We start from the raw sequence: 5625 nt of genomic DNA on the forward strand, positions 1-5625 counted from the left end.
TCTCTCGCTCCTCGCTCTCTCTCTCTCCCCTTGTTTTGGTAAAAGCAAAAAACAAAATTACTTTACTATCTGTTATGATGGAGCACTCTTTAAAAAGCTACTATAATACAAATAATAATAATAATAATAGGTTTTATAGTATTATACTGATATGCTTCTTAATAATAATAATAATAATAACAGTGGTAATAATCTCGTAAATAAGAAAAACCTAAATAAGGGCATTTTTAGAGAATTTTCACAAAATAAAGTGCTCAAAGGAAGTAAACGAGTTAAAAAAAATGTTTTTTTAGGTTTGTGTTCAGATTCATTGGTAAATCATTGTTAGGTTACTTGGCTACTCCTCGTTACTATTGTTGACTCATGTTGTGATTCAGCTCTTCTGATTAGTTGATTCATCTCTATTAAAGGATTAATTTAAAGCTCCTACAGAAGGATGTATTCCTCCTTTGTTTAAGATTCATATCCCAATATCCTATATTTTTTTATTGTGTTTATCTGTAGCCTTGAGCTGAAAGGTGTGAATTAAAACATGATCCTGCCTTAACTTGAACATCAGTACTTGGCAGTGTAATATTACACACCCCAGGGAATAGGGATTTTTAAAAACATTTTATATGGATGAATCTTGCAGGGTGGGACGTTTGAAGATAATTACTATGTGTGAGTCAGGAGAGCGTTTTCTATGTTTTTTTTTACTTTTGAATAGTTGACATGAAATATTGTGCTTGCTCCTCAGGTGTGGGTTTATAGAATCTGGAGGCTATGTGAGATACTGAGTGAGTATGCCAGCTCGTTCATAATACAGGTGTGTATGCTGGGCACTCATAAATAAGGCCACATGATATGTTTGTGCAGACTATTAATTCCTCTCAAGATGCACATACGGGTCAGCAGTAAGATACTATTGACGTCTAATAAGGTTTTCACCCTTTTTCTGGAGTCCCTTTGCTAGTGCAGGAGATGCGATTGTCCCGCGTGCTGAAGTGCACAGACTGCAATGGTGTCACTTGAGTTGGTTTAGCTGGTTAGTAGGTTTTTATGTTCTGTTACTCTACATTATCTGCTCGGAAATTTCCCTTTTATGTGTTGCCAATGCCTCATCTGCAATATAGATCTGTAAAATGGAGTTTGACACAGGACCTGTCTACCATGCCATACTAGGCCACAAATGTATCTAATAATGCAGGATGTGCCTTAGTTGATATAGTTAGGTTAAGTTTATTTTGGTTGTTTCCAACTTATACAACTCAAATACACATGTAAAAAAATAATAAATCAACAATAATAAGTCAAAACCTTTGAAATAGTGACAAACCAAAGAAAAAATGTAGGCTGAAGCCCCAGCTTATTACACCAACCCTTTTTTACATTATTACAAGTACAATTCTCATTATGTGAGTATATTGTACATATACACTGAAAATGAAAGAAAAACAACATAATATATATATATTATCCCCAAAAGTTCCAAGCAAGAATTAATATACACACTACTGTTCATACCCCAGTTTTATATTTCTGAGTTATATTTTAAAATATTGGTTTAAATCTATTAAGTGTATTACACATTTGTATTTCCGTCCAAAACTATTCCACAAATGAACTCCTTTGACTCCTTTGTTTTTGTGAACATGAAAACTCCTCTCGGGTCATACTGACTCCCTCTAATTTGCAACAACTTCTCGATACACCAACATGACCAAATCTCTGCATTTGAGAGCCTGTGAGTTTAGCAAACATATGTTGGTTGGTTCATGATAATCAGATCTGTTCACAATTCTTAAAGCTCTCTTCTGTAGCACAAACATTGGATTTGTGATTGTTTTGTATGTATTTCCTCAGACTGCCACACGGCAGGTAATCTATGGAACTATAAAATAATCCATCCATCCATCCATCCATCGTCTACCGCTTATCCGGGGTTGGGTCGCGGGGGCAGTAGCTCCAGTAAGGAACGCCAAACTTCCCTTCTCTGGGCCACATCCTCCAGCTCCGACTGGGGGATTCCGAGGCGTTCCCAGGCCAGTGAGGAGATATAATCTCTCCACCGAGTCCTGGGTCTTCCCCGGGGTCTCCTCCCAGATGGACGTGCCTGGAACACCTCCCTAGGGAGGCGCCCAGGTGGCATCCTTACTAGATGTCCGAAACACCTCAACTGGCTCCTTTCAACGTAAAGGAGCAGCGGCTTTACTCCGAGTCTCTCACGAATAGCTGAGCTTCTCACCCTATCTCTAAGGGGGACGCCAGCCACCCGTCTGAGAAAACCCGTTTTGGCCGCTTGTACCCGTGATCTCGTTCTTTCGGTCATGACCCAGCCTTCATGACCATAGGTGAGGGTAGGAACGAAGATCGACTGGTAGATTGAGAGCTTTGTCTTCTGGCTCAGCTCTCTTTACGTCACAACGGTGCAGTAAAACGACTGCAGTACCGCGCCCCGCTGCTCCGATTCTCCGGCCAATCTTTCGTTTCATCGTGCCCTCACTCGCGAACAAGACCCCGAGGTACTTGAACTCCTTCACTTGGGGTAAGGGCTCATTCCCTACCTGGAGTAGGCAATCCACCGGTTTCCTGCTGAGAGCCATGGCCTCAGATTTTGAGGTGCTGATCCTCATCCCAACCGCTTCACACTTGGCTGCGAACCGATCCAGTGACTGTTGAAGGTCACAGACCGATGATGCCATAAGGACCACATCATCTGCAAAGAGCAGCGATGAGATCCTCAGGCCACCAAACTGGAACCCCTCTCCTCCACGACTACGCCTCGATATCCTGCCCATGAAAATCACAAACATGATTGGTCCGACTTACTGCCAAATATCCGGACACAACTCTCACATTGGGCGTACAGGGATTGGATGGCACTCAGAAGTGACCCCCTCACCCCATACTCCCACAGCACCTCCCACAGTATCACCCAGGGGACCCGGTCATACGCCTTCTTCAGATCCACAAAACACATGTAGACTGGATGGGCGTACTCCCAGGCCCCCTCCAGGATCCTTGCAAGAGTGAAGAGTTGGTCCGTTGTTCCACGACCAGGACGGAATCCGCATTGTTCCTCTTCAATTAGAGGTTCGACTATCGGCCGAACCCTCCTTTCCAGTACCTTGGAGGAGACTTTATCAGGGAGGCTGAGAAGTGTGATATCCCTGTAGTTGGCACACACTCTCTAGTCCCCCTTTTTAAATAGGGCAACCACCACCCTGGTCTGCCACCCCCTAGGCACTGTCCCAGACTTCCACGCAATGTTGAGGAGGTGTGTCAACCAAGACAGCCCCTCAACACCCAACGCCTTCAGCATTTCTGGACGAATCTCATCAACCCCTGCACCTTTGTCACTGTGGAGTTGTTTGACTTCCGTCAGGGAAATTGACGATGATCCCCTCTACCATAGAGGGCGTGTTAGTCGGATTCAGGAGTTCCTCAAAGTGCTCCTTCCACCGCCCGATAACCTTCTCAGTCAAAATCAGCAGGGTCCCACCCTTGCTGTACACAGCTTCGATGGTTCCTCCTGAGGTGCTGGATGGTTTTCCTGAAGCACCTTGGGGCTGACTAAAAGTCCTTCTCCATAGCTTCTCTGAACTTCTCCCACACCCGCTGCTTTGCCTCTGCCCTGAGGTTTCTTCCATTTTTCCCCCTTTAATTATGGGGTTTCTTTTAGGAAGTTTTTCCTTGTGCGATGCGAGGGTCTAAGGACAGAGGGTGTCGTAACCTGTACAGTCTGTATAGCACACTGAGACAAATGTATAATTTGTGATATTGGGCTATACAAATAAATTTGATTTGATTTGATTTCTGAATATCCTCCAATACTTTTAAGGTCAAAGAGTGAAGTAATCATAACATACTGTTTGTTGACCACATAAATCAAAACTTAAAATGTATAGTCTTTCCATTTTGGAAATTACGTTTTATACTTTGTCACATAGTAAAAGTCACATAGTAAAAGAGTTTATAATTAATGTTCTTATTTGTAGTGCTGCAACTAACAATTACTTTCACTATCAAAAAATCTATGGATTAAAAAGCAGCAAATCCTCACAATTTAGAAGCTGTAATTGAGTAATAATTGGCAATTTTCCTTGAGAAATGACTAATGATGAATCAATTACCAAAATAATTGGTGATTATTTTTCTGTCAATTATCAAGATCTAATTGTTTCAGTTGTTTGAAAAGTGAGCGTTTAAAAGGGAACAAAATTAACTGAAAGTAAGTAAAAATGTATTAAAAGTTAAATGTTTTCTCAAAAAATGTGCCCACATCACTTTCTCTCAGCCAAGTATCCAGATAAATAAATCCAGGTAAAAAATGTTGAGGTCTCAAACGGACTCCTTTGTAAAACCACACACAAAGAGCCTGGAATGTATTATCTGCTGCTTTCTGTGGTTTACCAGTTTAACTTAACAAAGCGTGACATCCATGAAAAGATGAACCTCATCTTTGTCTCTTTAAAAGTCTCAAAACAACCAAATTATCTGTTCAAAGTCGAGTCAGTCTGTTGAGTTTTCCTATATATTATCTTTTTGTCAACAATAAACAAATGCTGCCTGACTGGAGAGAAACTATGCCTGCAGGATGTTTCAGCAGACACTGTGATAACAGAGAGTCTTTCATAAGCCACAGACACGAAGAAAAATTATCTATTACATCAGTTACTGTAATGTAGCACAATGTTTCCTGTTTACCTGAGGAGAACTGGTGTTTTATTTACACCCTTACTGTCAAAATTCACTTCCACAGTGAATCATTAATGTGTACATTTCACATTATCTTGATAAACCTCGAATGATTAAGTGCTTCGCTATGTACGACACTCCCTAAACCTAATTTGGGCACCTTTTGATCTGCTGCCTTGTCCCAGAGAAAGTATGAGCCCTTATGTGGGATAATCTGTTATCCTCAACACAAACATGACCGTGTTTAAGCACAAAAGGGCTGCACAAGCCAGTTGACTCCCTTTTTGTTCACCATCCTGGAATCTGTTGTTTTAAACCAGCCCCTTTCCGTTAGATTTGGCATTATTCAAGCTAGCACATACTGTGGATGTGAGAGGAGCAGCTCCTCCTCTGTTACACTGTCCTTGGGGCCATTTGTTTTCCATCACTTGAGCAGATTGGAGTCATGCTCGCTGTGAGTCATGCGGGGTGGGTGGATGTCTACACAGGGTGTGGTGGGTGAGGGATCTTGGTGGTGCTTGCGGCTGGCAGTGGAGGAATAAAGCATCCAATTTGGCTCAAAATTGCATAAATGAAAATGAATGGATAGGGAACTTTTATAATGATCATATAGAGTTAAAAACAGCTCCTGTGGGGGTGTAATTCTCAATCTGAATACTAAGGAAAACTGATCTTTCAACAGCTGCACAAACATGCTGATCAGTGTTTTGTTCAAAGCCCTGGAAGTCAGTGTCCTGCTGCTTTTGCACAGAAAATGTGTTTGTGTGTAGTAAATTACGTTTTTGTTATCAAATGTCTGAAAGCATGTAGTTTAAATGTTCTTGTTTTGACTTCCAATGTGTGCACCAGATGTGTTCCAGATGCAGCAGCATGGATCTGCTGTGCACAATAGAGCAGCATGGATCTGCTGCGCACAATAGAGCAGCAGACCCTGAGATGGTTGCA

Source organism: Cottoperca gobio, chromosome 15 (assembly GCF_900634415.1).
Source record: "Cottoperca gobio chromosome 15, fCotGob3.1, whole genome shotgun sequence".
In the NCBI taxonomy this organism is placed as follows: Eukaryota; Metazoa; Chordata; class Actinopteri; order Perciformes; family Bovichtidae; genus Cottoperca; species Cottoperca gobio.